The 22,687-nt window shown below is 39.0% G+C and overlaps 1 protein-coding gene and 1 long non-coding RNA gene across 7 annotated transcripts in view; both read left to right on the forward strand.

Annotated features, from left to right (window-relative positions):
- The window catches only part of RBMS3 (RNA binding motif single stranded interacting protein 3), a 1,621,798-nt gene that overhangs the window by 452,595 nt on the left and 1,146,516 nt on the right, over window positions 1–22,687 (forward strand). The gene's annotated exons all lie outside the window — the stretch shown is intronic.
- Window positions 17,355–22,046, forward strand: LOC145520524 (uncharacterized). Its single transcript, XR_014064543.1, has 2 exons — window positions 17,355–18,459; window positions 21,519–22,046. It is a non-coding gene; the product is annotated as an uncharacterized LOC145520524 (long non-coding RNA).

The raw sequence follows: 22,687 nt of genomic DNA on the forward strand, positions 1-22,687 counted from the left end.
AAAAGAGAGAGGACTCAAATGAACTAAAAGGAAAGAACAAAACCATACTACTAAAGAAAACTGTCAAAACACAATGAGAGAAACAAAGGGAAGAAATGAATACAGAACTACAAAAATAACTGGAAAATAAGTCATAAAATGGCAAAAATACATATTTGTCAATAATTAGTTTAAATGTTAATGGACTAAATCCTCCAATCAGAAGATCGGTGGCTAATGGGTAACAGAATAAGACCCTTCAATGTGCTGTCTACAAGAGACTCTTTTTCAGGGCTAAAGGCACACACAGATTAAAAGTGAGGGACTATTTCATGCAAGTGGAAATGGCTAGAAAGTGGGGGTAGCAATACTTACATCAGACAAAATAGACTTTAAAAGAAATACTATAACAAAAGACTAAGAAGGACATTATATAATGACAAAAGGATCAATACAAGAAGAGGATATTGCACTTGTTGACATGTTCACTCAGTACAGGAGTGTGTATGTGTGTGTATACCTTAGTACACACATACTAATACTAATAGTATTAGGTATAAAAGGAGAAGCTGACAATAATACAGTAGTAGTAGTGGACTTTAAAACCCACAGACAGATAATCGAAGCAGAAAATCAGTAAAGCAACAGAGGTCCTAAATGACACACTAGACCAGTTGGACTTAATTGAGATCTACAGGACACTACATCCAAAAAAACCCCAGAATACACATTCTTTCCAAGTGTGCTTGGAATGTTCTTCAAGATCAATCACATATTAGACCACAAAACAAGCCTCAACAAATTTAAGGGGGTAGAAATTATATCAAGCATTTTCTCCAACCACAATGGTATAAAACTAGAAATTGGCTACAAAAAGAGAAATGGGAAAAGAAGAAACACGTGGAGACTAAACAGCATGCTACTAAAAGGTCAGTTGGTTGGAACTTTTCTGGTGATCCAGTAGCCACCACTCTGCACTCGCATTGAAGGAGGCCTGGATTTGATCCCTGGTTGGAAACTATTATAGATCCTACATGCCACAGCTAAGAGTTTGCATGCTACAACTAAAGACCACACATGCTGCAATGAAGGTCAAAGATCCTGCATGCAGAAACTAAAAGATACTGCATGCCACCATAAAGAGTGAAGATCTTGCCTGCTGTCACTAAACCCAGCGCAGCCAAATAAATAAATGAATAAATACCTTTAAGAAATGGATTAGTGATGAAACCAAAGAAGATATCAGAAAATACCTCAAGACAAATAAAAATGAAAACACAACTTTCCAAAATCTATGGGATGCATCAAAAGCAATTATAAGAAGGAGGTTTATAGCGATATAGGCCTTCCTCAAGAAGCAAGAGAAATAGCAAATAAACAGTCTAAACATATGACCTAAAAGTATTGGAAAAGGAAGAAGAAAAAAATCCCAAAATAGAAGAAGAAGGAAATAATAAAGAGAGGAAAAAAATAAAAGATACCAACAATAGCAAAAAATAGAAAAGATCAATAAAACTAAGAGCTGGTTTTTAAAAAAGAAAAATAAAATTGATAAGCCTTTAGGTAGGTTCACCAAGAAGAAAAGAGGATTCAAATGAACAAAATAAGAAAGGAAAGAGGGGGAAATAATAACTGATAACACAGTGACACATAAAATTGTAAGAATACTATGAGCAACAAACTGTACAACCCAGAAGAAATGAAAAAAATTAGAAATATACAGCCTGCCAAGACTGAGTCAGGAAGAAACACAATTTGAGCAGACTGATCACTAGAAGTGAAATTGAATTTGTAATAAAAAAGGAGCTCCCAGAAAAGAAAAGTCCAAGATTAGGTAACTTCAAGGGGGAATTCTATGAACAAATAAAGAAGAACCAATTCCTATCATACCTATTCCCCAAATCATTCTGTGAGGCCATTACCCTGATAGCAAAAGCATACAAAGACAGTATAAAACAAAATTACAGGCCAATATCTTTGCTGAATATAGATGCAAAAATATTCACAAATCAATTTCAACCATATATAAAAAGGACCATACACCATGATCAAGGTGGATTTAATCAGGATTATGAGGATGTTTTAACATTTGTAAATCAACAAATGTGGTACACTGCATTAACAAAAGGAAGGATAAAAATCACATCATCATCTCAATAGATGCAGAAAAAAAATAACATTTGACAGAATTTAACATCCATTCATGATAAAAACTTTCCTCAAAGTGGGTACCCAGGGAACATATATCAACATAATAAAGGACGTGTGTGGCAGACCCACAGCCAGCATCATACTTAATGATAAAAAGCTGAAAGCTTTCTTGCTAAATTCAGGACAAAGAAAAATACATCCTCTCTCCCCACTTCTATTTAGCATAGAACTGGAAGGCCTAGTGATAGCATTCAGATAAGAAAAATAAATAAATGTATTCAGATTTGAAGGGAAGAGGTAAAACTGTCCTATTTGCAAATGAATGACTTTACATAGAAGACCCTAAGGTTTTTGCCCCCAAACTATTAAAACTAATAAATGAATTCAGCAAGGTTAAAAGATACAAGATTGATATACAGAAATCTGTTGCATTTATGTACATTTATAATGAAATATCAGAAAAAAATGAAAAGTCCCATTTAAAATTGAATCAAGAAGAATAAAATACCTAGGAATAAAGCTGTCCAAGGAAACAAAAGACTGGTGTTCTGAAAACTATAAAACACTGATGAAGGGAATTAAAGATGATACAAAGAAATGGAAAGATATTTAATGCTCTTGGATTGGAAGACTTAATATTGTTAAAATGGCCATCTTCCCCAAAGCAATCTACAGATTAAATGCAGTCCCTATCAAAGTACCCATGACATTTTTTTCACAGAACTAGAACAAATACTAAAATTCAACTAGAACCACAAAAGACCTCAAACTGACAAGGCAATCTTGAGAAAAAAGAAGAAAGCTGGAAGTATTGCCCTCCCAGAGTTCTGACTGTACTATAAAGCTACAGTAATCAAAACTATAAGGTAATGGCACAAAAAACACACAGATGAATGAAACAGACCTGAGAACCCAGAAATAAATCAATGCACCTGTGGTCAATTAATCTATGCCAGAGGAGGCAAGAATATACCATGGATAAAAAATATACATAAGTGGTCCTGGGAAAACTGGACAAGTCTAAGTAAAACAATGACATCAGAACACTCCCTTGTATCATATACAAAAATAAAGTCAAAACAGTTTAAAGACCTAAATGTAAGAATGGAAACTGTAAAATTCTTGGAAAAGTACATAGGCATGTGTACATAGGTACGTGTTTGACATAAATTGTAGCAGTATATTTTGAATCGGTCTCCTAAGGGAAAAGAAATGTGAGCAAAAATAAAGAAATGAAACAATTAAAGGTTTTGCACAGCAAAGGAAACAATTGAAAAAATGAAAATACAATTTACAGAATGGCCAAAAATATTTACAAAGATATAACTTACATGAGTTACATGAGAACAAGGAGTTCATATCCAGACTATATAAACAACTCACATAATTCAGTATCAAAACAAACAACCTAGTCTATCAACGGACAGAAAACCTGCATTGGCATTTTTCCAAGGAGGCATGCAGATGGCTAACATGAACATGGAAATATGCTCAACATAGCTAATCATTAGAGAAATGCAAATCAAAACTACAATGAGATGTTACCTCAGAATGGCCATCATAAAAAAGTCTATAAATAACAACTGTCGGAAAGGTCATATACAAATGTGGGAGTTGGACAATAAAGGAGGCAGAGTGCTGAAGAATTGATGCTTTTGAACTGTGGTGTTGGAGAAGACTCTTGAGAGTCCCTTGGACTGCAAAGAGATCAAACCAGTCAATCTTAAAGGAAACCAACCCTGAATGCTCTCTGGAAGGACTGATGTGAAGCTGAAGCTCCAGTACTTTGGCCACCTGATGTGAACGGCTGACTTATTGGCAAACACCCTGATGCTGGAAAAGATTGAGGGCAGAAGGAGAAGAGGGGAACGGGATGAGATGGTTGGACGGCATCACCAATTCAGTGGACATGAACTTGGGAAAACTCCAGGAGACAGGAGTGACAGGGAAGCCTGCTGTGCTGCAGTCCATGGGGTTGCAAAGAGTGGGACAGGCCTTGATGACTGAACAACAACAGCATGTGGAGAAAAGGGAACCTCATACACTCTTGGTAGGAATGTCCATTGGTGCAGCCACTATAGAAAATAGCATGGCTTTCCTCAAAACACTAAACACAGAGCCATTATGAAAGTGAGTGAAAGTCATTTAGTCGTGTCTGACTCTTTGTGACCCCATGGACTATACAGTCCATGGAATTCTCCAGGCCAGAATACTGAAGCCTTTTCCTTCTCCAGGGGATCTTCCCAACCCAGGGATCGAACCCAGGTCTCCTGCACTGCAGGTGGATTCTTTACCAGCTGAGCCACAAGGGAAACCCAGAACCATTGCATGATACAGTAATTTAACTCCTGGGTATAAAGCCAGGAAAAAAATGAAAACGCTAATTTGAAAAGATATTTTAAATATGCACCATAGTATTCAAAACAGCATTACTTAACAGTTATCTACCAAGACATGGAAACAAGTGTCTACCAATAGGTGACTGGATTAATGAGAGGTAGCATATATATACGGAGAGGGCAATGGCACCCCACTCCAGTACTCTTGCCTGGAAAATCCCATGGACGGAGGAGCCTGGTAGGCTACAGTCCATGGGGCCGCTAAGAGTCGGATGACTGAGCGACTTCACTTTCACTTTTCCCTTTCATGCACTGGAGAAGGAAATGGCAACCCACTCCAGTATTCTTGCCTGTAGAATCCCAGGGATGGTGGAGCCTGATGGGCTGCCGTCTATGGGGTCGCACAGAGTCGGACACGACTGAAGTGACTTAGCAGCAGCAGCAGCAGCATATATATATACAATGGAATATTACTCAGCTTAAAAAAAGGATGAGATTCTGCCATTTATAGCAACATATATGGGCCTAGAGAATATTATGCTTAGTGAAACAAATCATAGAGAAAGACAGTATTATTTATATGTGGAATCTAAAAAATAGTACAAATGAATGTATATGCACAACAGAAACAGACTCGGGGAGGGAGAACAGCTTTGTAGTTACCAAAGGGGAGAGGGAATGGTGGAGACAGATTTAGGGTGTGGGACTAACAGATGCAAAGTACTATACATAAAAGAGATAAGCAACAAAGATATACTGTGTCACACAGAAAATTATACCCAGTGTTTTAAAAATACTGAATCACTGTACTGTATACTTGAAACTAATATAATACTGTAAATTCACTATACTTCAATTAAAAAAAAAGGAGTACATGCTGTCAGCATGACTCTTTGCCAGTGATGTTAAACTCTTGATCATTTGGTTGAAATAGTTTTCATGCTGTAAAGTTACTCCTCCCCTCCCTTTCCATACTGTACTCTTTAGCAGGAAGTTGCTGTGTGCTGCCCACACTGGGGATGGGGGGACAGGTTATGCTTTACTTATGAGTGGGAGGACATACACGGATTATTTGGAGTTCTTCTGTATAGGAGATGTTCCTGTTCTTCCTTATTTATTTATGTATTTAATAACTTACTTAATATCAGCATGGGTTCATTGATATTTACTTTATATATTAGGCTGTAGCCCAGTAGTATGTTATTTATTTTGTTGCTCTAACTGTTCCAGCTTTGGTCATTGAACACTTTCATTTGAGTCTTGTGTCCCTTTGGCATACTCATCACTTTGTTTTTTGAGCATTTCCTTACTTTCTGGCACTGTGGCATACAGGCTCACTTTGTGTATTCACTGCCTTCGTCCTAGAATCAGCCATTTCTCCTTGTATTGGAGAATCGTGTTGTAAGCCAAGATCTGGGTGCTAGATGTTTCATTGCTACTGGGATGTCATTTCTTAAAGCAAACAGAATTTAGAAATATATATGCACACACATATATATGTTTACTAACCTGTGTATATATATATACATGTTAACGATCATTTCTATGTTTTATCCATCTGTGTCTCTATTAAGTTAAATGTGAGTTAATACTGATGTTTCCGACTCTAACCTGTATCACATAATTCATTCTAACCTCCTTGCTTGTTTATCTGTAACCTCCTAGTGTAATAATGGGAAACCTAGCTCCTACTGCCCACTATCCATTTACCTATATGTTTAGTTCCAGTATACACATAAAGTGGTTTCAGAATTGGTAGCCTCTACTCTTATGAGATGGGGAAGGAAATGGCAACCCACTCCAGTACTCTTGCCTAATCCCGTGGATGGAGGAACCTGGTAGGCTACAGTCTGTGGGGTCGCAAAGAGTTGGAAATGACTGAGCAACTTCACTTTCACTTTCACTCTTAGGAGAAGGGCTTCGTTGGTGGCTCAGTGGTAAAGAATCTGCCTACCAATTCAAGAGACATGGGTTTGATCCCTGGATCAGGAAGATGCCTTGGAGAAGGAAATGGCAACCCACTCCAGTATTCTTGCCTGGGAAATCCCACAGACAGAGGAGCCTAGTGGGCTACAATCCATGAGGTCACAAAGAGTCAGACACAACTTAGTGACTAAACAACAACTCCCATGAGAAATACCTTTATTAACTACAATGCTATGGTATGTTCAGTTCCTTTTATCTGTAACTTCATAGTCTCCTCTCATTTCCAAAGTTACTTAGGTCAGCGCCTATTTCTCCTACCACTGCAGCACTGTTTCATTCGTTATATAGAGAGATTATTTTTTCCTGGTCTGAATTTAGTCTTGAAAACTCTGATTTTTCTTGTTACCTTCCTGTAATGATCTCAGATAACTCTGAGAGTTACCTGATAGTGCCATAAAATTGGATATAGAAATGGTGCAAGGGAATAGGAGAGATATAAACTGAGAATCAATCATTAGAGAAAGAGCAGTTGATTAATAGTTAAAAAAGAAAAAAAAAATGTTTCAAGTCCCAGCCTTGTTTGCCTCTCCCCTAAGTAGCTGTGTCACTAGAAACTCACCGAAGTCTATTGTCCTTGGGTTTCTTGTATAACTGGGTGCAGTTTCTCCGGATTGTCAAGAGAATTGAATTGGAAAAAGAGCATGAGAGTGTAAATGCTTATATAATAAACTTTCAGGTAGAATTATTACATAAAAAAGATAAATTCAAAACTCTGGCAAGGAGGGCTCAGGTCAAGGATGTGAAGTTTTGACTTTCATGGGACTGGCTTATTTATAGAGGTTTTGCAAAGTTTGAATGGAAGGAAGCTTTCATGCAACTGATTCTGGTAACCCTATTTCCACAGCTGTGATTCTGTGTGTGTGTATAAGTTTGTTAATATTTCTTCTTCCAAGAGAACCTAAGGTATCTCTTGAGTACCTTGGTCTTTTTAGATTACTTGTCAATCTCTCTAACAAACATTTGGGAAGGCTTCCTGAGTTAGCATTTTAAGAATTCACATGTTGTACAAGGTTATTTGGACTGTTTTGCTTACTTTGCTTCTACTCTTACACACCTGTAACTAAGTTACTTTTCCCCACTTGATGACAACCTAGATCTATTTACCATATCCTTAGGGTGTTAATTCTCTTGTTCAGGTGTAACTAAAAACCTTAATGGGACTTAAAATCAGAGGGGCTGCTGCTGCTAAGTCGCGTCAGTCATGTCTGACTCTGTGTGACCCTATAGACAGCAGGCAGCCCACCAGGCTCCCCCGTCCCTGGGATTCTCCAGGCAAGAACACTGGAGTGGGTTGCCATTTCCTTCTCCAGTGTATGAAAGTGAAAAGTGAAAGTGAAGTCGCTCAATTGCATCCGACTCTTAGTGACCCCATGGACTGCAGCCCACCAGACTCATCTGTCCATGGGATTTTCCAGGCAAGAGGACTGGAGTGGGTCGCCAGTGCCTTCCCCGTCAGAGGGACTAGGTATATGCTTTGGGTGGGCCACTGTTGCTTGGAAGGATATATGAACTTGAAGAACTCGTTTGCTATATGGCCATAGCAAGTCCAGCAACCTGCCAGCAGAGCCAGTGGAGAGGAGAGAGGTAGGCAGAGCCTCTCTCTAGGGCCCGTGTCTGTCCTTTTCATGTCCAGGGTGCCATTTCTATATATGTCCATGCGAATAAAACTCCTAGAACAGGGCCATGTGTCTTCTTGAGAGATGGAGCCTGTTTCATTGTTAATAGAGGTGAGAAAACACATTTAAAAAAACACATATACACTCACCAAAAACTCTTTGATTACTGTGCTTCCTGAGGTTTGATGATTGATGATTTTGTAGTAGATTTCACTCCACTTCATCTATACCTTTTCTCTTCTTTAAAATATATGATAACAGTGGTATGTGAACATTTTTGAAAAGGTGCTACTTTTTGAGAACATGCTACTGCTCACACCCAGGGCAGGTGAGGGCCTTTTATCTAAGCTGGAGTCTCCTCTTTGCAAAATGAACCAGATAGGATGAAACAAGAGCATTTTGTGAAGAGCAACTCCTTCTGCATTAGTGGCTTATGCTCAGCTGACCCGGCTTTCCATTCATTGATATCCTCAAGTTTCACAAATAAAATAGCAAGACCACAAATTCTTCTTACCGACATCTCTCTTGGTTGATTTCATGTGTTTGCGATCTCTCTATGCAGTGTTTCATTGTAAATACCTATTGTACTTTGATAACTACGTTAAAATGAAGGAGATGTTTGTAGCAATTTATTTATACGGATGTTTACTTTCTTTCATCTCAGCGGAATCCATAAATAAAAATGTCTTTTCCTTCAAGCAGTTGACTTTAAAAACACTCATATTTAAGAAAACCTGCAAAAGAATATGCTATCTTTATGATTTATTAAAAGTAGATAAATGAGAAGTTAAAAAATATCTTTCCACCTACTATCATGAACTAAAGAGGGAAAATATGTCAACTGGTATACAGATGTCAAGAAATGGTAGAGAATTATAGTTTTTATGACTTGAGATCTTTTTCAGACAAATGGATGGAGACAGATATTCCTTGTACTTGGTGATTTATTTTACTAGTAAAGCCCTATCTATATAGCACAGCTTAAAGTGAAGATTTGAATTAGATTGTCTGCTGTAGACAAGCTGCGTAATTTAAACTGTGAGGTGAAACTTTGAGTTGAAATCTCTAGCTTGTGTTAAGATAGAAGGCATCTTAACTGAGAACTTTCTATTAACAATCAAGACTTTGCTTCAGATGTTTTGCATCCCAGGTTTCCTGGAATAGACCTCAAACAATCAATAGATCTCAATTTCAAATATTCCCTCCCACTCTCTGTGTGTATTCTTCTTCATTAGAACATATATCCCTGTTTGTTCAGAGAATATAGTTACCATATATGTTGTATAATCTAAATATTATTTCTACATCTTAGTTCTCTCTTGGAGTCCACCATTAGGATTTATCATTTCATTTGTTTTGATGGAACATAGCTTGGAATGATGTAGGGTTTCCTAAACTGAGCTTTCCAAGACACTGTTTCCCAAAATGTTAGTGAGTTATACAGAATGAATTATGTGACTATTTAAGAAACATGGGGTTGAATAAAATTAAATCCTTTTTTCTTGCATATTTCCAGAACTGTTGATATGACATTGTGAATCTCCAAGAGGAAAATATATTTTCAGTGTTTCCCAAATATTTATGTGGAACTTCCTTTTTTAATGTCATAAATTATGCTTCTCCATCCTCTGATAGCTCAGTTGTATCCTTCTGCAAAGAATCCGTCTGCAAAGCAGGAGACCCTGGTTCAATTCCTGCGTCTGGAAGATCCGCTGGAGAAGTGAAAGGCTACCCATTCCAGTATTCTTGGGCTTCCCTTGTGGCTCAGCTGGTAAAGAATCCACCTGCAATGTGGAGACTTGGATTCGATCCCTGGATTGGGAAGATCCTCTGGAGAAGGGAAAGGCTACCCACTCCACTATTCTGACCTAGAGAATTCCATGGATGGTATAGTCCATGGGATTGCAAAGAGTCAGACATGACTGAGCAATTTTCACTTCAGTTCGCTTTCAGTTACCTATGGCTGTATGATACACAAGCCCCTGATGCAGAAAATGTATAACTGTCTAGCACAGCTTGTGCTTGACTGAGTTGGGTGATTCTTTCTTGAGGTCTCTTGTGCAGGTATGGTCAGAAGAGACTGAGATTCTGATTACCTGCAGGGTTACCTGACTGGACATTTATATGATTGGTAGTTGCTGGCTGGGAGCTCAGCTGTGATTGTCAACAAGAGTTCTTGCCCACGTCCTGGCTGCATGCTTTTGGGTTCTCATCAGAATTCTGTGACAGAGTATTCCCACAGGGAGCATCTGGCAAGTGAACATCACAAGAGACCTAGAAAGCAGTGCCAAGGCTTCTAGTATTCCAGGCTTAGAAGTGTCAGAACATTACTCTGCTAAAATTTCTTGGTTAGGCAAGGTACAAGACCAATCCAGATCCAAGGAGAGGGGGGTTAGACTCTAGTATTAAAGTATATTAGATTTACAGTGTTGTATCAGTTTCAAGTGTACAGGAAAGTGATTCATAATATATGTATATATCCCCTTCATGGATCACAGCCTTGTTGTGGTGAAGGGGCATGGGTATCTCAATGAAGCTATGAGTCATACCATGCAGGGCCACCCTGCAAGGAGATGAAACCAGTCAATCCTAAAGGAAATCAACCTTGAATGTTCATTGGAAGGACTGATGCTGAAGCTGAAGCTCCAATACTTAGGCCACCTGATGTGAAGAGCCATCTCACTGGAAAAGACCCTGATGCTGGGAAAGATGGAGGGCAAAGAAGAAGGGGGTGGCAGAGAATGAGATGGTTAGAGAGCATCACTGACTCAATGGACATGAATTTGAGCAAACTCTGGGAGATAGTGAAGGACAGGGAAGCCTGGAATGCTACAGTCCATGGGGTCACAAAGAGTCAGACATGAGTTAGAAAATGAACAACTGCATAGTGTGTGTGTGTGTGTGTGTGTGTGTGTATCCTTTTCCAGATTCTTTTCCCTTATAGATTATTACAAAACATTCATATAGTTCCCTGTGCTATACAGTAGATCTTTCTTGGTTATTTGTTTTACATAGTGTGTGTATATTGACCCTTAACTCATAATTTAAACCTCCCCCACCTTTCCCTCGTGGTAACCGTAATTTTGTTTTCTATGTCTGTGTGTCTATTTCTGTTTAGTACATAAGTTCACTTGTATCATTTTTAAAATATTCCGCATATAAGCAATAAATCATGTGATATTTGTCTTTCTCTTTCTGACTTGCTTCACTTAGTATGATATTCTCTAAGTCCATCCATGTTGCTACGGATAACATTTTTCTTTATTTTTTATGGTTGAGTAATATTCCATCATATATACGTACCACATCTTCTTTATCCATTCATCTGTTGATGGACATTTTGGTTGCCTCCATATCTTTGCTATTGTAAGTAATGCTGCAATGGAATTGGCCGCATGTATCTTTTTGAATTATAGTTTTTTACAGATACATGCTCACAAGTGGGATATCAGATTATATGTTAGCTCTTTGTTTAGTTTTTTAAGGTGCCTCCATAAGATAGTTTTAGATAGTTTTATTGTTGTTTTAAAACTACATATAGGGTTACCAGGTGAAATACAGAATGCCTAGTTAAATTTGAATTTCAGTTAAATATCAAACAATTGTTTTTAGTGTGGATAGGTCCCAAATATTACATGGGGGTGGGCTTTTAAAAAAAGGGGTTATTTCAAATTCAAATGTAATGTTCTGTATTTTTATATGCTAAATCGGACAGCACTATCTACAGATAATATTCTCCTTTACTGCCAGTGTTATCATTCGACTCCTGCCTTTCCCTCCCTTCCCACCTCTTATATTGTTACCCCATTGAGCCATTGAGTTTGGGGGAAAAATTGATGTAACAAAATCTTAGGTTTTAGAGCAAGAGTGATTTGATTTCAGATCTTGGCTCTTCCATGTATGAGCCTTGTAACTGTAAGTCATTTAACTTCAGTGAGCCTCAGTCTCATCCCCTGTTGGGACTGGTCATAATTACCTGGCAGGTTTGCCAGGTGCTTAGGGGAGATGAAGTATATAAAGCATGTAACCTGGTCATTTGAACATAACAAGCATGAAATAAAAGGTAATCCTGCCTACTGTTCTCCCAGATAAAGAAGAGCAAGAAGGGAATGCCCTGTGCTTTGTAGATGCTGTTTATTTGCTGGGGAATGTCAACAGGTGAGGTTTTTGTTCTAATTCTTGCAAAAGAATGGGGTAGTAAGTGTGGTATCTTCTTGGGAGTTGTAAGACTGGTTTAGTCTTGATGTGGAAGAGAAATTTTAAATGATGACAGCTGTGCTGTCAACACTGTAACTGATCCATGTAATAGACCTCTATTATATAATCCTCCTGAATTACCTGCTAATGATCTTTTAACTTTGGTTTTATTTGCTTGCATATTTACACATCTATGTAGATTGTTACCTAAAAGTTGTCAATTATAGTATATTTGACTGAGGAGTCAATTTCATAATAGTTATTCTGATTAACCCCACCAAGACAAATTTGAAGGTGTGTTAAATCTGAATTAATGCCATGAAAAATTTTCTTGCATGAATCTTGTACATACAGGGGAATATTTTGTGACTCTGTCAAATACTGTGGCATTCTCTCTAAAGGAGATATATGGTTAGCTCCATTATTTTTTTCATAGCTGGGGAAATTGAGACTCAAACTGGCCTCAAGACTTGCTGACAGTCACCAAGCTAAGAGAGGTAGATATGGCCCTGCCTGCTCCCTCATTGTCACCAGGCTCATATGGGTCAACCACAGGCTGCCTCCTGAGAGACCTGTTCTGGTCTCAACGATGTTATTATCCCAGAGTCCTCCTTTCTCTCCTTTCCTTTATTTGTCTTGTTGGAGTCTTGTCCTCCTTGACTAGTTAATGCTAGTTTGCAATTCCTCAAGGCCATTCCCAGAATCTTCTCTTCATCCCCCAAGTCTTTTATTTTCATCACATGCACAACTCAGCTCCTATCATAGTTCTGGTGTCACACATCTTTTCTCTGGCCACCTCACAAGTGCATCTTTATTTTTATTGGTGTAATTATATTTTCATAGCTTTCTGTTTGTTTTTACTCACCGGAAGATCCTTAGTGCTTTATGCCTGGTAAGCGTATAATAAAGAATAAGTGAGGGAATGAACCCAGATAGTATGACCTAAAATCTATTTTTTCCACTTTCTATTCTCCTCACAAAAGACTTCATTTTGCACATGGGGGGACTGAAATTCAGAAAGGTTAAAGAGTTTCTCCAAAGTCACACAGCACTCAGAAGCTGTGTCTACTCACTCAAAGGCTAGACTCTGCCATCCCAGCTCAGCTATATGACAGAACATGGTCACAGGGATGCTGATTTTCCTTGCTGATAATGGAAAGAAAATTTTGAAGAATTGTATCTTCCCTATGTTAGTTTGAGTCATCTCTGCCCTTTAGAACCTGTCAGAATCCAAGGTTTTTATCTGTACTAATTCCTCTGTACTTGTCTCTTTTTCCTTCTGTTTCTACAATGACTCAGCATTTTCATCACTTTTTTTTTCTTTAGTTTGTCTAAAAAATAGCCATTTAACAATAAAATATTACAGTTCATTCAAATGTAATAGACTCCCTAGAGATTCCATATGCCTAAGATTTGAAATCGTATGTTGAAATGCCAAAAATATTAGTGAAATGCTATACAGCTAATAGCTTTTCTAAAATTCCACAAAAAGGAGTCCTCTTTCCATGCTAGAGTCTGCACATATGCTGTGGTGGTGGTGTGTTGAGTGGTACCTTTTTTTACTGACTGACAGAATAAATAGAGTCTGAAGCCAGAATAACCCACTGCAGATGACTAAATGCGTGTTAAACTTAGCTAAGAGTAAAGGCACTTGCCATTGTAAAGCTTGTGTTCACTCCCTCTCTTTTCAGTGGTGGTGGTGGGGGTGTCGCAGGGTAGTGCGGGTCGGCAAAGGAAGCAGAAGGGAAAGGGAAAACACGGCATGTGTGAGAGATGCTGGGGGAAAGTCAGACAGTATTTCCATTCTGTTACAAAGGCATACAGTTCTTGGCTGATGGAACTAAGAGAAGGCTTAAAAACGCTCATCTTCCTCTATCGTTTTGTAGATGAAAGATTGCAAAGTCCAGAGAAGTTACATAACTTAGGCTCACACAGTTAGTTAATAGAAGAGTCAATGGTTAAGATCTTTGATGTCCATTCATCTTTAAGGCTCTTCCCTCATAAGAGGCTTTCCTCATGGCTCAGTTGGTAAAGAATCCGCCTGCAATGCAGGAGACCCCAGTCAGGAAGATCGCCTGGAGAAGGGATAGGCTACCCACTCCAGTATTCTTGGGCTTCCCTTGTGGCGCAGCTGGTAAAGAATCTCCCTGTGATGCGGGAGACATGGATTCTATCTCTGGTTTGGGAAGATCCCCTGGAGAACCCACTCCAGTATTCTGGCCTGCAGAATCCCATGGTCTGTATAGTCCATGGGGTCACAAAGAGACAGGACTGGGCGACTTTTGCTTTCACTTTCACTCCTTCCCTTCAGTGGAAGCCTTCTGTGAGTCACCCAGGTAAGGCGTACCCCCAGCACTGCAGCGCACTCCTGTCTACACCCACAGTGTTGCAGATGCCTGTTCTCCTACCTGTCTGCTTCTCCCTCTGCCCTGGGGCTCCATGCACTCCAGTGTCTCTCTCCATGAATCAAGTAGCAGAGAGGAAAGAGGGTGATTTGCTTGTTTGCTACTATGGTGCAGACTCACTTCCTTTTTTCTTAATCCAGGCCTCTTGGCCCAGAGGGATTCCCAAATGGCTCCTTTGTTGTCACTCAGGAGTTTCCTTTTTGCTATTTCTAAGATCCAGTGTGCTTCCATGGCTACTGCTTTGCTGTCACACTTGGCATCACTTCCTGGTCTGTTACTCAAGCACTGGTTGATCCAAAACAGGTTATTTAGTCTTTTGAGTATTGATTTTCTCTCTTCTGTGAAATGGGTACATAAACAGCTAAATTTCAAGATCTTCATTCAGACTCTCAGGTAAAGGAGAAAGCAAGCCCCTCAGTTCTGGCCTTGCTTTTTGCCCTTTTTCTGTTTGTTCCTGGTAGGACAAGGCTGAGCTGGTACGGCAGTGAGCAAAAAGATCACTTCTTTAAGGACTCAGTGAGTGATTTCAGTTGTTCTGTTGCTATGATAATCGTTATTTTGCTTCTGATCCTTAAAATTCTATCTTTTGTTTATTTTATGTTACCTAGAATTTTCTGTTAATAAGATGGATTACCTTGATGGATTTTTGAATGTTGAACCAACCTTCCATACCTAGAATAAATCCTGCTTGGTTGGGCTATAGAATTCTTTTTATGCAGTTTTTGAGTTGTTTGCTAATATTTATAAGGAAATTCACATATATGTTCATGATTTTAATCATTTGGATACTAGTCATTTGTTTCCTTGTAATATTTATCTGGTTTCAGTTTTAGGATAATGTTGGCCTCATAGAATTATTTCTTGTTTCTATTTTTTTGGGAGAGAATTGGTATAATTTCTTTTAAAGTGTTTGGTAGAATTTACCAGTGAAACCATTTTAGCCTGATACTTTGTGTGTTTTTTTGGAAGGCTATTAAATATTGATTCAGTTAAAAAGTACATATAGGGCTATTCAGCTTATTTATTTCTCCTTATATGAGTTTGTCTGTTTTATCTAAATGGCCAAAGTTGTGACCATAGGGTTTTTTGTAGTAAGTATTCCTCTGTTACCATTTAAATATGTCTGAGATCAGTTGTGACGATATTTCTTCCATTTTTGACACTAGCAGTTTGTGTTGTTTTTTATTCTTGGTTAGCCTGGCTAGAGGTGACTTTGGGTGGTGTTTCCATGCAGACTTTTGGTGTCATCTTAACCAGAAGACTTTGATACATGCTTTTTTTCATTCGGTCTTTACAACAGTTTTCTTGGTCAGATATTCTTATTACTATTTTACAGATGAAGAAACAGGGAGCCAAATCCTTTTCTATAAGAAGGGAGAAGAATATCATAGGTGTTGTAGGGATTTTTCTGTGCCTTAAAGTAGTCTTTGGTTGCCTTCCCACCTAATCTCTTCTTGTAACATTGGAGACCTATACTGTGTTGGCTATACTATCTTAGAGAAGGAGATAGAAATGAAACAGAATGGCTTAGTGCTGGCAGAGCACTGGCTTTCAATTCCACTGAAATTAAAATGACAGTGGTGACCCTAGTATTATTACTCTTACATAATTTTTAATTAAGGGTTCATTCCATGCACAGCTGGTTGCATCATACAAACATGCTCTATGCTCCCTCTTGGTGCTGCTTCTCAGTGAGGGTAAGGGACATTTTCTTGTTCAGCAGTGCAGCCATCGTGGGACAAGAGACATCTTGGTTCTTAGTTTTACTTCCTCAGCTAAATTACATGGATAGCATTCTACTGGGAGGGCCTTTTGCTGTCACTTGCTAAATAGAAAAGCCCAGGTAAGTATGTGAACCTTGTTTGATATTTATGCGCAACGTGAGCAATTTCAAGAAATGCAGTAGGTAGTAAAGACAGTTCCATAAAAGGTGGCTGGCTGATAGTTTAGCCAAAATACGATGCCTTGTGGTTTATGACAATTTTCTCTAACAGGAACAGATATTGAATTTATTTCAAAAGTGCCTCGAGTGTCCTCCTTTTGCTTCTAAGGCATTGCCACTTTTTGAAAAGCACACAGTAGAAGAGAAAAATACTTCAGGCCATAAAATGAGGATATTGCATTTGTGTGTGTACATGCTGAAGGGAGGGGGCTTGGTTCAGTGTGGTACTGACTTCCTCTAGACAGGTTGATAGGCTGCGTTTTATCATTGTAATGACTGCAAACTTATTGCCAATGCAGACTTTGTTAATGAAAAGAAAAAGACAGTGATTTAAAGAAATTTATTTGATTTCAATAAGCAGCTCATGGGCAATTCCCTCTACAATATTTTAAGCAAATATGCCATTAAAGACTTGCATCCCATTCTCAGCACAACTTCTTTCATTCCTCTTTTTAAATTAAGTTATAGAATAGCAAAATCTCATCACCTACTTTAAAATTCTCTCAGGCATTTTAACTACAAAGTCAGAACAATTTCACTTGCGGCTTCAACGGGCTGCCTGTATGATGAGAGGGAAGATGTGCTCTTTCCAATAAAAATAGGAAAGAATCAGGGTATGTTTTCATACTGTTTCTGCTGCAAATTAACTGTACAGCTTCTGCAAATAGTGTATCTTCCTGACATCTAAGTCCTTATTTTTAAGTGGAGATTAAAATACCTGTTAATATTTATATCACAGGGTTGCAATGGAGATAAAGGGAGATAGTACATATTGCAAAATAGTCCCTTCTGATTCGGCAAGGCTCTCTGGCCCAGTTTGCATGTGTGTGGCATATTTTGTGAGTATAAATTTTGTTTCTAAAATGTTTTGGAAAGCCTGCTTTTGGATAGATGTGGGCATGTTGTTGACACAGCATTAAGTTCTATGAATATCATTATTTGGCCCTTATCTATTGAGTTTCCTCCATTTCAGCATGTAGAACTGAGACATAAAACTATGCTAGTGTGTGTGTGTACGTATGTGCACACAGAGGTGAGGTATGATTCAGTGTTTTCTTTAAAACATTCAGATCCCCAAACAATAGAAACTTTAAAAGAGAAGGAAGAATAAATAATGCCTTAGAATATTGTGGTATCTCATTGTGGTTTTGATTTACATGTAGTCAGATCATGTTTTTTTTTTTTTTCTCCTTTTAGAAAAAAATCCATTCTGCCAAGCAGTGCCTTTTAATTGGAGTGTTTATTCCATTTACATTTAATGAAATTGCTATATGGTAATACTTATGTTTTCCATTTTTCTATTTATTTTCTCGATGCCTCATGTCTATTTTGTTCTTATTGTTCTGCATTTCCTCTTTTACTGCCTTCTTTTGTGTTCTATTTTTCTAGTGTATCACTTTAATTCCCTTGTCATTTATTTTATTTTATGTATCATTTTCCTAGTGACTGCCCTAGGAATTATGATTAACATATTAATTTATACAATCTAGTCAGATTAACACAAACTTAATGTCAGTAGTTTAAAAACCTTTGTTCCTAAATGACCCTAGTTTCTGCATCATCCTTGCTGCTGTTATTGTCATGCACATTGCATCTTCTTTCTTTATAGGCTCATCTACACAGATTGATAATTATTGCTTTATAGTTTTCTTTTCATCAGTTAGGAAGACAAAGTACTGTAAATAATACACACATTATAGAATCTTTTTATATTTATGTTGCTATCTCTACTGCTGTAATTTATTTATGTGGATTTAAGTTATTGTCTAGTGTTCCTTCATTTCTTCCTTTAGTATTTATTGTAGAGCAGGTATTTTAATGACCACTTCTCTCCATTTTTGTTTGTATAGAAATACCTTAATTTCTCCTTAGCTTTCAAAGGATAATTTTACTGGATGTGAAAGTCTTGGTTCTGTAGAATTGCTGCTTCAACTCTTGGTTGATAGTGTTTTTATTTCAGCACTTTGAATGTATCATCTCACTGCCTATGGTCTTTATGATTTCTGATGAGAAATTAGTTATTAATCTTATTGAGGAGCCCTTGTATGTGATGAGTACATCTTTTTTGCAGCTTTCAAGAATCTCTTGTTGCTTTCACATTTGATAGTTTGATTACAGTGTATTGAAAAGCTGTTTCCCTGGAAGAATTCTGAATTAGATCAAATGAAAGCTGACTCTATGAGAGTTCCTTTCCAGGGAATGGACAGGCAGGTCAGATAATGGCAGTTCTCTGGGATTTGGGCACTGGAATAACTTCATCCCTGTTATGACACTTACAGAGGCTGCTAGAATGTTAGTTTTCACTGATTGTGAGGGTGTTTGTTTTTCAAGGCTACTGCAGAGTTGGAAAAGGGGGATAGAAGTAGACAAGTTGAAATGCTGCAAGTTGTCTGTTCTTACTGAGATTCAGCCATTTTTCTTGGATGTGTGTTTTCTAGAGTGTTGCAAGCCTTTGGTTAATTTCCAGAGCTCTGGAAAGGTGATTTCTGACAATTGTCCCCCGTGTCCTCAGGGCTTGTGTAGAGGAGAGGGTCTTCAAAGTCCTCAGTTCTCTGTCTCATTGGCAGCACTTCCTGATGCTTTACAGATGATGTGCATGTCCTCTTGAAGTTTTTTCTGTTGGAATACCATCTGAGCAAAGGAAGGTGTATTATTCAGGATAATCTAATGGTTCAGCTTTCCAGGAAGCAAAGCCAGAGATGAGAATTGCTGTTCAAGTAATTTATTAAGGAAGGGCTCCCAGGAGAAACCTCTGAAATACTGAGTGGAACTGGCCAAACAAGGGCAAGAAACTCAGGAAAGAGTGTGATTTTAGACCATGTCCCAGCCTCAGCTTCATCTTTCAGAGCCTCTCTGGAGTATACAGTGTCTCATTGTTTATATCTGCTTGAGACAAGGGAGGTCGTTGATATAAGCTGAATTGTGTCCCCCTAAAAATTCAGATATTGAAGTCTTAACTTCTCAGTACCTCAGAATGTGACTATATTTGGAGTTAATGTTTTTACTTACCATGTGCTGTGCATGTGTGCATGCTAAATTGCATCAGTTGTGTCCAACTCTTTGTGACCCCATGGACTGTAGCCCACCAGTTCTCTCTGTCCATGGAATTCTCCAGTCAAGAATACTGGTGTGGGTTGCCATGCTGTCTTCCAGGGGACCTTCCTGACCCAGGGATCAAACCCGTGTCTCTTACATCTCGTTCATTGGCTGGTGGGTTCTTTACCACTAGCGCCACTTGGGAAGCCCATTATGACCTAGCAATCCCACTACTGGGCATATACCCTGAGAAAACTGTAATTAAAAAAGTCACATATACCCCCCAGTGTTCATCACAGCCCTATTTATACTGGTCAGGACATGGAATCAACCTGGATGTCCATTGATAGATGAATGGGTAAGGAAGTTATGGTACATATATACAATGGAATATTGTTGTTTAGTCACTAAGTTGTGTCTGACTCTTTGTGACCCCATGGACTGTAGCCCTCCAGGCTTCTCTGTCCATGGGATTTCTCAGACAGGAATACTGGAGTGGGTTGCCATGTTCTCCTCCGGGGGATCTTCCCAACCCAGGGAACGAACCCACGTCTCTTGCACTGCAGGTGGATTCTTTACCACTGAGCCACCTGGGAAGCTCACAGTGTAATATGACTCAGCCATAACAAGGAATGAATTTGAATCAGTTGTAATGTGGTGAATGAACCTAGAACCTGTTATACAGTGTGAAATGTCAGAGAGAGAAAACCAAATTAATGAATGTACATGGAATCTAGAAAAATGGTGCTGGTGATCCTGTTGATTCAGCAGGAACAGTGACACAGCCATAGAGGATGGTCTTGTGGCCACAGTGGGGTAAGGAGAGGGTGGGACAAGTTGAAAGACTAGCACTGACATATATACACCACCACGTATGAAGCAGATAGGTAGTGGGAAGCTGCTGTATGCGGGGGTCCCCACCCGGCACTCTGTGATGACCTGTTGTGGCGTGCTGTTGGATAGAGTGGGAGAGAGTCTCAAGAGGGAAGGCAGCATGTATGTATACTTATGACTGATTTGTGCTGTTGTACAGCAGAAACCAGCACGACATTTTAAGGAAATTATCCTCCAATTAAAAAGGAAAAAAGTTAAGATGAGGTCGCAAGGGTGGGCCCCAATCCACTATAACCATTGTCCTCCTAAGAAGAGATCAGAACACGGACACACACAAAACGAAGACCACGTGAAGACGCAGGAAGAAGGTAAGCCAAGGAGATCACGTCAGCAGAACCAGCTCTAATGACAGGTTGATTTTTGGCTCTTAGCCTCCAGGATTATGAGAAAGTAAAATCACTGACCAAGAACCAGTAAGTTGTGAATGAAGCGGGTGATGTGCATGCCCTTTGCTGTTGGTGTTCTGAGCCACTGCACATTCCTTAAGTGACTGAGCTCCTCCTCACTCATGGTTGGGCTTGGTTTGGGCATATTCTTGTGTTTTCTTGACAATTCTTTCAGCTTTGCCTTCTCCTCCCATTTTTTCTCTGGATAAAAGCTTCTAGTCCTTCAGGCAATTCTTTGTGTATCTTCAAAGATAATCTCTCTTCTGTGTCTCTTATAGGGAAGCAGGTGCCCTTTACACATGCTTATCTCTGGTGTTAGGTTGTCTCTTGTTGCTGCAAATATTCTCACCCTTTTTTCCCCATGTAGTGATTTTCCTCTTTACAAAAGGGAAATACGACTATAAATATGTGTTTGTCTTCAGATGTTTGGAGGTTTTACTGACTTGGTGATTCCCGACAGTTTCAGAGGAGCAGACTAGCCTCACATTCCTCTCTTCTCAATTCATCACTTCAGGCTCTCCTCCAAAATCATCCCCTTTCCTTCTCCATCACTGTTGCAACTGTCTCATATCATGTCAGAAGGCAAGGAGAAATTTTTCCAACATTCAACTCCAATTGAAGGGAATCCTCTCCTTAGAAGTTTCATGAGATCTTTACATTCCCATAATACGGGAGAGATTTAGGTATATCTGCTGTTCTTGACATTTTGTTGTTAATGGAATCACTCATGTCTCCCAACATAGATAAGGTGAATAGTATATTTATGTAAAACTACTTATCAAGGGAAAAGGTAAAAGTGAAAAAAAGTGATTTTCTGGTAGTCCTATCTAACCAACAGATGTGAAGGGTGTTTTTGTCTGTGTGTTGTGCTTAGTTACTCAGTCGTGTCCAACTCTTTGCAACCCCATGGCTACCCCATGTAGCCCTCCAGGCTCCTCTGTCCACGGGACTCTCCAGGCAAGAATACTGGAATGGGTTGCCATGCCGTCCTCCAGGGGATCATCCCAACCCAGGGATCAAACCCAGGTCTCCTGTATTGCAGATGGATTCTTTACCATCTGAGCCACCAGGGAAGCCCTTGTTAACTATAATGGTGCCTAAACCTGGAGAAGAAATAGAAAGATATACCAACTAAAGGATATTTGATTCCACATCCTTATCATATATGCAGGGATACCAGCCGCAATCTGTGTGTGTAACAGACCCTGATAAGTTAGAGATACTAACCTGAGTAGATGTCGACATGGATTGAATCAGTTATGTAAAAACGAACCCAGTGAATAAAGCGAATCAGATACCAAAGATGTGGAGCCTGAAATTGTTAGAATGTTGACATGGAGAAGGCTGATCCAGTAGTGTAGAGCTGGCAAGCCTAGTGTTCGCATCTCAGGGATATAGACTGAGCCCCAGAGTAGGTGGACAATGAGAAACAGAAGTGAGAGACCCAGAGAAAGAGAAACTAGAGCCAGCTATATTACTTTCTTTTAGATTTTTGATTTGCTGTCAACACCATCATGATATGGAAAGCTGTGTGCATGTGTTCAGGATGCTCTCATTTCTGAATAAGCACAATTGTAGGACTGGTCATTACAGAGAGTTCTTCCCTATGATAGTAGGAGAGGTTAGGTGATGCTGTGGTAACAAGCACATCTTGAATTCTCTGTGCTGTCAGAGAATGATTATTTGTCACCCATGCTGTAGTACAGTGGAGGTCGGGCAGCTCTCCTGAGTGGGCTTCTTTCAAGTGATGACCCAG

This window comes from Giraffa tippelskirchi, chromosome 9 (assembly GCF_054371585.1).
Source record: "Giraffa tippelskirchi isolate mGirTip1 chromosome 9, T2T-mGirTip1v1.2.pri, whole genome shotgun sequence".
Taxonomy (NCBI): Eukaryota; Metazoa; Chordata; class Mammalia; order Artiodactyla; family Giraffidae; genus Giraffa; species Giraffa tippelskirchi.